The sequence below is a fragment of the Cibotium barometz genome, chromosome 43, assembly GCF_041138505.1.
Source record: "Cibotium barometz isolate CiBa-2024 chromosome 43, ASM4113850v1, whole genome shotgun sequence".
Lineage (NCBI taxonomy): Eukaryota > Viridiplantae > Streptophyta > Polypodiopsida > Cyatheales > Cibotiaceae > Cibotium > Cibotium barometz.
The window spans coordinates 43460274-43470515 of NC_141088.1; the positions used below are offsets into that span (position 1 = coordinate 43460274).

A 10242-nucleotide genomic window follows, 5' to 3' on the forward strand; every position below is an offset into this window, starting at 1 on the left:
GTTTTTAAATAATATTTATAGTTGTAATATTATATACTCATTTGAGACCATAATCTTGACAAGAAAAAAATGAGAATAAAAGTGACCTGCTCATCAAGTTGGGGCAAGAGAAACTTTTGAAAATTGAAAGGTTACAACCCTTAAAAATTTGCCTACCTTCAACTCAAATTTCAAAATGTAATTTTCAAAAATCTGATTCAAGTTGGATTTACACTAAACCCGAGTTTTTTTTTGGAGCACTTGGGAGGCACCCTTGCGAAAATTAGAGGTAGGACGTAGAGGCTTCTAGAACCCTCGGAAAGGAATGTTCGGGAAGCAGGTTGTAGCTCCAAGAAGGCCCTACTACTACGTTTATAATAAACCTCCACAGAGCGACTCTCCTCATCTCATCGCATCTCAATTCGCCAGCAGCAGCTACATACACACACACTCTCTCTCTCTCTCTATCTCTCTCTCTGCCGCCTTCCTCTGCCCTCACAGCAGTTACCAGTACAGCAGTACAGTACAGTACAGTAGAAGGAAGAAATGGCCCTCTCTTTGTTCGGCCGCAGCAGATCAGGCGAAGATCCCTTCGACTCCCTGCTCTTCGATTCGCTCGCCTTCCCGTCTTTCTCTTCCTCTCTGCGCGCCAGCTTCCCGGAGCACCCCAGCTTCGCCCGGGACGTGGCTGCGGTGGCTAATACGCAGGTGGACTGGAAGGAGACCTCGGATTCCCACATCTTCAAGGCCAACCTGCCTGGTAAGAATATCGCCCCCCCTTCCTCCTCCGTCTCTTTTATCGGAATTGACTGCTCATGAGCAAAGCCGTGTGCCCTGCTCTGCAGGTCTGGCCAAGGAGGACGTGAAGGTGCAGGTGGAAGACGGGCGCGTGCTGCAGATCAGCGGCGAGCGCAAGAAGGAGGAGACGGCTTCCTCGGACAGGTGGCACCGCGTAGAGCGGGCGCAGGGCAGCTTCCTTCGACGGTTCCGCGCAGGGCAGCTTCCTTCGACGGTTCCGCCTCCCCGACAACGCCAAGATGGAGGAGGTGAAGGCGGCCATGGAGAACGGCGTGCTCACCGTCACCGTCCCCAAAGTGCCCCCGCCGGAGCCCAAGTCTGCCGTCAGAAGTGTCCAGATCTCGGGCTGAGAGAAATCGTTCAAAGACTCTCTCTCTCTCTCTGGCTATGTATGTGGTCGAGTCATGTGTGTTTATATTACAGGGTCCTTCCTGGATGTGTAGTAGAGGGACCAGTTTTGGGTGTTCTTGTACAAGTTATTAAAAAAAAAAAAAAAGAATGTATCACAACCTCTCTTTTTAAAGAATTGTTCAACATCATGGACATGTATGATCATTTGTTTTTGCTCATGTTTAGCATATATGAATGAGGAGAGAGAGAGAGAGAGAGAGTGAGTGAGAGGATGGACTATATGGATGAAGTGGTACATTAGAGGCTATTGTACTTGCCTCTTAGCCATGCCACAGAATTTTGAGTTGTCGTCGCTATCTCCAAGTTGTGATAAATATGCAATGGATCTAACTTTCATGAATAATATGATGTTGATCTTGAAGTAGCGATCTTTGATGTACAAGTTAATCTTGGAAGTAGCGATCTAATCTTCGATGTAGACGACGTCAAATTTAAATTACTCTTCTTATGTCATAGCAAAACCTAGCAGGTGCACTTGGATTGTTCCCAAGATGAGTGTGGGTGATCTTCTCTCAATGGGTGCTTTTCCTTGCCAATCCATTCAATGTGCACTCTTTAATGACCTCATACTATGGTTTGGTACAAGTCTCATTAGTCCTTGTTAGTAGCTAGAGGTTGTTTTGTTTGGGCTTTCTTTTTGCATCTTCTTACCTATGTGGTAGTAGATATTTATTATTTCCTGAAAGCGCAAGTGTAGGAGGTCAAGGTCGCTTCCCTTGGGTACCCAATTGTGTAGTCATGGTACACATGGATCTCCTTGGTCTTCATGCTAGTACACAATGTATCCCTTGGTATAGCAACCACAAAAATTGTAAGCCCAAGGATAAACCATGTTTCCCTTTAGTACACATTTGTCTTAGTTTAGTTTTGTGTAGCACAATATGATGGCTCTTATATTTGTCGCGTACTAATTAGTACATTTTAAGTGTACACAAGGCTTGTATATGGATGAGGTGGTACTCTATAGGCTATTTTTGTACTTGCCTCTTAGCCGTGCCACAAAAATGTGAGTTATCATCATCATCTCCAAATTGTGATAGATATCCACTCCATCCAACTCCCATGCGTATAATCATGATTTAGACGTAGATATCTTTGAGATGGAGAGGTGGTGTTTTAGTCATGTTGAAATAACTCTCATTATTTCATTGTCTATAACACAAGGTACGTGAAAGTTTCTTCCTCTCTATTAAGACAAGTTTAAGATTTGTTGATCTTCTCTTAAACTGGTGCTCTTCTTTGGCTATCTAGCTTTGTGGTGCATGTATTCCTTTGAGCTGATAGTATCATTTAGTACTAGTCTCATTAGGCATTGCTGGCTAAAGGTGGTTGTTTGGGATTCCTTGGCATTTTCTTACCTATGTGGTAGCTATTAATTATTTCTTGAGAGGTCTAGTAGTGTAGGTCAATTTGCTAACTTCTTTTTCAATGTACTTTATTAGAATTTAATGAATGCAAAGAAACTTAACTAATTTGCACCTAGGACATTCTCATCAGTCATTTGTGATGCTCGAACATTGTATCGTTGTGATCAAGGATTATAATAATGATTTGTATATTTAATAAGGGATATGAAGAGGTATGACAAACATCCCAAGGTTCAACACTCCATTTTACCTAAACCCCATTCGACTGCCCTTCTAAAGGAAGCTTGTATATAAACCAATTGTATACAAAGAAAAAGTGAGTTTGACTAAAGTTTCTATCTCATGCAAGTCAAAGTTGCATATCTTCTTATTTTTATACAAATACTATAAGATAAATCAAGCAAAATGGCATAAATTAGGATTTGAATTCATTAGAAAGATGGTTCTCTCGACAAAGATGGTCATGTTGACGTGTGGATCTAGTTTCCTCCTTTCATGCTAGCTTTCCCTTTGAGCTTCTAAATGTGGGATGCCAACAGTTGGAGTGACAACACAACTCATCTTTATCAATTACGAGCTGATTCTAGAAACTTTAAGAGCTTGGAAATGGGAAAAAAAGAAATCAGAACCTTGTAAAAACACTCCTTTCACAAACAAGTGAATTGTTATGTGTTTTCCAGTATTGGCATAAAAGTTGACAAAAGATAGAGGCTAATCTCCAGCCTTCACTTTCCGCCTTTGTTCAAGTGATAATGGAAATTGAAGGAGGGGTATAGATACTTGAAGGATGTATTTCCAAACTATGTGTTAGGATAGCCCGTAAGCTATGATATTAATTGGATTACTAGTCCACACCATTGTGATCCCATTATAGGAAAATGAATTTTTTTATTTTAGGTTTGTTATAGTGGAGAATTGATCATGAATGAATATTGGCTAGAGTCTTGGATGCTTCCTGTAAGGTTCCTTCCTCCAGCTTTGGAGATATAAAGGTGTAAGAACCTCCCCTTCAGTTTTCTGTAATCATCCCCCAATTCAGAATACAAGAAAACATTGTTTTCCCTTATTTTGGCCTAGAGAGAGAAAATATTATAGAGAGAGATAATAAAAATTTGAGATATTTTTGGATATAAAGTTTCTTCTAAAATCTAAGATGAATTCCCTTGAAACAGAAGTTCAAAAAGAATTTTCCAATGTGCATTAGAAATTAACCGATTATGTGTATTGGAGACCTTAGCCGAAGGGTCCACATTGTCAGAAATTTTTAATTAAGGTCCAAATAAGGTTCTAAAGGGCCAATAGGATTAATCTAGGTGTTAGGATGACAAAAATACAAAGAATAAAATAAAATACTCCAAAAATGAGTAAATGCTCACATAAGATAAAGAGTTTACCAAGTACTGGGTTTACTAGTTAAAAATGAAGGTTTATTAGTAAAAAAATTAATTTTTGACACCTCCATAAGGAAGGAAAGGGCTCATGAGGGAGGTGATTTTTTTTATCATTACCTTGAATTTTTAATTCAAAAAATGAGATATTTATATCTCTGCTCTCTCCTCCTGCAAACCAGATCAAAAAGTGAGCCAAACTGGTCTAAAAATTATCCAAAATGGATCAAACTCAAGCTGGATGCCTCTAGATCCCAGTTGTACTTGGTTAATAGCCTCCCTCACCTAAAAATAGACCCTCATTCCTTTGTATTTTCATCTTTGAGGAATTACATGCTAGTATTATCTTCATTTTAGTGTAATTCTATTATCCCTTTATTTTGCCTCTTCTTTTGGAAGCTTTGGAGCTTCACAATTCTCCATCCTCTCTTGGAGATTACCCTCCGCAACTTGGTGGCCAAAGCTTTATATGTGGGCTTCATTTCTTTCTTTAAAGAATCAAGCCAAAATCAAAGGTAAGCCTTATTCCAGTGGTTTTTCTATCTTCTCAATGGTTACCTCCTTCCCAACCCCTCTAATGCTTGGGAAGCTTTCAATTAAATGGTTTTTTCTTGAAATCGAGCTTTCTAATGATTCATAATGTTTAAATGGTTTAATACTAATCTTTATGCTTAATTAGTATTTTTATATTTAAATCTCTCTTTTTGGAAAGATTAATCATCTTTATGGTTAGATCCTTGTTAGAAGGATGGTTCTTAATGATAAACCCATTATCTTAAACAAAACTCTAGACTTGACAAGTTAGAGAAAAAGATTAGGTATTTTTATGAAATGATGATTGATTTCTTTAAGCTTGTTTATGATTAAGAAAAATCATATTAATTTATTTTAAGTTGAAAGAGGGTTATGCTGACATTTTTGGAAATGAGGAATGGATATTTTAGATTAATCAAGAGATTTAATTGTAATTATGATTATAATTATGTTATGTATACATAAATAAATTTTAGTTTAAAAGAGGAGTTCTTATTATATTTCAATTAGGAATATTCATTTAAAGGTAGGAAATTAAACATTCTTAGAAGTTGCAGCGAAGCGATGGTAAACTTTTCCAGAAAAAGATAGATCTAATTTTTATGCATAAATTTAATAAAGCAAAAAGAGGAATTCCCATCATATTCTAAGCATCTACATTTTGATGCTAAAAGATTGATTTTTGTTATATTTATGGAAAATACTTTTATAGTATTTATGCATAGTTGTTTAAATAGAGAAAAGAGAAATTTTTGTTATATCTTTATATATTTATCTTTATAAATTTTATGCTAAAAGTAGAGTTTTGAGCATTATTCAATAGTAAGAAAAATAAAGAAGGTTATGCACAAATTTTATAGAATCATTCAATTTATGAGAATTATGGAAATGATTCATTTAGATAAATGGATTAGTGTTTATAGTAAAAGAGTAAATATGGGTATAATTGATTTGCTAAAAGTGAAGTTTTGAGCATTATTCAATAGTAAGAAAAATAAAGAAGGTTATGCACAATTTTAAAGAATCATTCAATTTATGAGAATTATGAAAATGATTCATTTAGATAAATGGATTAGTGTTTATACTAAAAGAGTAAATATGGGTATAATTAGTGTTCATTTGGATAAATGGAAAGCGCAAGTGTAGGAGGTCAAGGTCGCTTCCCTTGGGTACCCAATTGTCTAGTCATGGTACACATGGATCTCCTTGGTCTTCATGGTAGTACACAATGTATCTCTTGGTATAGCAACCACAAAAATTGTAAGCCCAAGGATAAACCACCTGCGAGTCAACATGTTTCCCTTTAGTACACATTTGTCTTAGTTTAGTTTTGTGTAACACAATATGATGGCTCTTATATTTGTTGCGTACTATTTAGTAAATTTTAAGTGTACACAAGGCTTGTATATGGATGAGGTGGTACTCTATAGGCTATTTTTGTACTTGCCTCTTAGCTGTGCCACAAAAATGTGAGTTATCATCATTATCTCCAAATTGTGATAGATATCCACTCGACCCAACTCCCATGCGTATAATCATGATTTGGAAGTAGATATCTTTGAGATGGAGAGGTGGTGTTTTAGTCATTTGTTGAAATAGCTCTCATTATTTCATTGTCTATAACACAAGGTGCGTCAAAGTTTCTTCCTCTCTATTAACACAAGTTTAAGATTTGTTGATCTTCTCTTAACAGGTGCTTTTCTTTGGCAATCTAAGCGTTGTGGTGCATGTATTCCTTTGAGCTGATAGTATCATTTAGTACTAGTCTCATTAGGAATTGTTGGCTAAAGGTGGTTGTTTGGGATTTCTTGGCATTTTCTTACCTGTGTGGTAGCTATTACATTGTTTGTCATGCAAGTCACCATTTACACCAGTGCTCCAAAAAAAACTAATTATTTCTTGAGAGCTCTAGTGTAGGTCAATTTGCTAACTTCTTTTTCAATGTACTTTATTAGAATTTAGTGAATGCAAAGAAACTTAACTAATTTGCACCTAGTACATTCTCATCAGTCATTTGTGATGCTCGAGCATTGTATCGTTGTGATCAAGGATTATAATAATGATTCGTATATTTAATAAGGGATATAAAGAGGTGTGATGAACATCCCAAGGTTTAACACTCCATTTTATCTAAACCCCATTCGACTGCCCTTTAAAGGAAGCTTGTATATAAACCAATTGTATGCACCAAAAGAAACCCCTTCACTGGTTGTGCAAAAGCTATAGTTGACCATCTTGTCATAAGACTCCTCACAAAGGCGAGGGCTACTCTATCCATGAAAGAATAGAAGAAGATAAGGGCTACTCTATCAATAGAATAATAAAAGAATAATTTTAGAATGGTAATGTGGTGGGTATCTAGCATGGGGAGGAAAATCTAGTTGTTTATTGTATAAAAGTGAAGCAAATTAAGAAAAAAAAGCCATCCCCTATAGCATTTCATCAACCTACAAAGAAAAAGTGAGTTTGATTAAAGTTTCTATCTCATGCAAGTCAAAGTTGCATATCTTCTTATTTTTATACAAATACTATAAGATAAATCAAGCAAAATGGCATAAATTAGGATTTGAATTCATTTAGAAAGATGGTTCTCTCTCGACAAAGATGGTCATGTTGAAATGTGGATCTAGTTTCCTCCTTTCACGCAAGCTTTCCCTTTGAGCTTCTAAATGTGGGATGCCAATAGTTGGAGTGACAACACAATATATCTTTATCAATTACAAGCTGATTCTAAAAACTTTAAGAGCTTGGAAATGGGAAAAAAAGGAATTAAAACCTTGTAAAAATACTCCTTTCACAAACAAGTGAATTGTTATGTGTTTTCTAGTATTATTGGCATAAAAGTTGACAAAAGATAGAGGCCAATCTCCAGCCTTCACTTTCCGCCTTTGTTCAAGTGATAATGGAAATTAAAGGAGGGGTATAGATAATTGAAGGATGTATTTCCAAACTATGTTTTAGGATAGCCCACAAGCTATGATATTAATTGGATTACTACTCCACACCATTGTAATCCCATTATAGAAAAATAAATTTTTTTATTTTAGGTTTGTTATGGTGGAGAATTGATCATGAATGAATGTTGGCAAGCTTCTTGGATGCTTCCTGTAAGGTTCCTCCCTCCAGCTTTGGAGATATAAAGGTGTAAGAACCTCCCCTTCAGTTTCTGTAATCATCCCCCTTGTTTTGGCCTAGAGAGAGAAAATGTTATAGAGAGAGAATACAAATTTGAGATATTTTTGGATAAAAAGTTTCTCCAAAAATCTAAGATGAATTCCTATGAAACTAAAGTTCAAAAAGAATTTTCCAATGTGCATTAGAAATTAACTGAATATGTGTATTGGAGACCCTAGCCAAGGGTTCCACATTTTTAATTTTTTTTTCTAAGGTCCAAATAAGGTTCTAAAGGGCCAATAGGATTAATCCGAGTGTTGGGATGACAAAAATACAAAGAATAAAATAAAATACCCCAAAAATTAGTAAATGCTCACATAAGATGAAGAGTTGACCAAGTACTGGGCTTATTAGTTAAAAATTAAGATTTATTAGAAAAAAAATCAAACCTCATGAAGGAGGCACCTTTTTTCATCATTGCCTTATCTTTTTAATTCAAAAAATAAAATATTTATATCTCTCCTCTCTCCTCCTGCAAACTGGATCAAAAAGTGAGCTAAACTGGTCCAAAAATTATCCAAAATAGATCAAACTGAAGCTCGAAGCCCCTAGATCCCAGTTGGACTTGGTTAGTGGCCTCCCTAACCTATAAATAGACCCTGATTCCTTTGTATTTTCATCTTTGAGTAATTACATGCCAGTATTACCTTCATTTAGTGTAATTCTATTATCCTTCTATTTTGCCTCTACTTTTGGAAGCTTTGGAGCTTCACAATTCTCCATCCTCTCTTGGAGATTACCCTCCCCAAATTGGTGGCCAAAGCTTTCTTTGTGGGCTTCACTTCTTTCTTTAAAGAATCAAGCCAAAGTCAAAGGTAAGCCTTAATCCAATGGTTTTTCTATCTTCTCAATGGTTATCTCCTTCCCAACCCCTCTAATGCTTAGGAAGCTATCAACTAAATGGTTTTTTCTTGAAATCAAGCTTTCTAATGATTCTAGAACAAAAAAAGAAAATACCACCACTCTTGATGTTCTAAGTTCAAGGGTTTTATCATAGCAACAAAGAGTAGAGAGGAGGTTCGTCATTGGTAAGCCTATCACATGTACCAATTTATAAGAAGAAATCTTGAAGTTACTTAAAATCTAAGTTTGGAGTTGATTAAGGCAGATAACAATGGATTAGATTCAACATTTTGGCACAATCTAGATTAAGAGAGTGATTAACACAATAACTTAGACAAGAGATTTGATCCAAGACACACATTTCCATTTGATGGGAGGCCTTCAAATAGACTCAAGTACATCATAATTAGCTCATGGCTTAGCTTAATTAATTTCCTTCAAATAGACTCAACTAAATCATAATTAGTCGATGGCTTAGCTTAATTAATTTCCTTCAAATAGACTCAACTAAATCATAATTAATCCATGGCTTAACTTAAATAATTTTCTAAATACCTTGATTTGGATTAATCATTTGAGTACCAAATGATGTTAGGGTTACTAATTTGATAGAGGAAAAGTGCCTCCCCTATTAGAGATTTAAACCATAAATGGTTGTTATTAACATTGTAATTAAGAATTAATCACTTATTTTTCATGAGGTGTCCATTATTAAGACTTGTTTGGAGACTTGCATCAATGTTGGAGCAAACTTTGCATAAGGTTCCTGTAAGGTTCTTGGATGCTTCCTGTAAGGTTCCTCCCTCCAGCTTTGGAGATATAAAGGTGTAAGAACCTCCCCTTCAGTTTCTGTAATCATCCCCCTTGTTTTGGCCTAGAGAGAGAATACAAATTTGAGATATTTTGGATAAAAAGTTCCTCCGAAAATCTAAGATGAATTCCTCTGAAACTAAAGTTCAAAAAGAATTTTCCAATGTGCATTAGAAATTAACTGAATATGTGTATTGGAGACCTTAGCCTAAGGGTCCACATTTTTAATTTTTTTTTCTTAAGGTCCAAATAAGGTTCTAAAGGGCCAATAGGACTCATCCGAGTGTTGGGATGACAAAAATACAAAGGATAAAATAAAATACCCCAAAAATTAGTAAATGCTCACATAAGATGAAGAGTTGACCAAGTACTAGGCTTATTAGTTAAAAATTAAGATTTATTAGAAAAAAAATCAAACCTCATGAAGGAGGCACCTTTTTTTCATCATTGCCTTATATTTTTAATTCAAAAAATAAAATATTTATATCTCTCCTCTCTCCTCCTGCAAACTAGATCAAAAAGTGAGCTAAACTGGTCCAAAAATTATCCAAAATAGATCAAACTGAAGCTCGAAGCCCCTAGATCCCAGTTGGACTTGGTTAGTGGCCTCCCTAACCTATAAATAGACCCTAATTCCTTTGTATTTTCATCTTTGAGTAATTACATGCCAGTATTATCTTCATTTTAGTGTAATTCTATTATCCTTCTATTTTGCCTCTACTTTTGGAAGCTTTGGAGCTTCACAATTCTCCAATTTCTCTTGGAGATTACCCTCCCCAAATTGGTGGCCAAAGCTTTCTTTGTGGGCTTCACTTCTTTCTTTAAAGAATCAAGCCAAAATCAAAGGTAAGCCTTAATCCAATGGTTTTTCTATGTTCTCAATGGTTATCTCCTTCCCAACCCCTCTAATGCTTGGGAAGCTTTCAACTAAATGGTTT

At 35.8% G+C, this 10242-nt stretch overlaps 1 pseudogene; it reads left to right on the forward strand.

The window, feature by feature from the left end:
* Positions 1-406: 406 nt before the first annotated feature.
* On the forward strand, positions 407-1292 carry LOC147613944 (18.1 kDa class I heat shock protein-like; annotated as a pseudogene).
* Positions 1293-10242: the final 8950 nt, after the last annotated feature.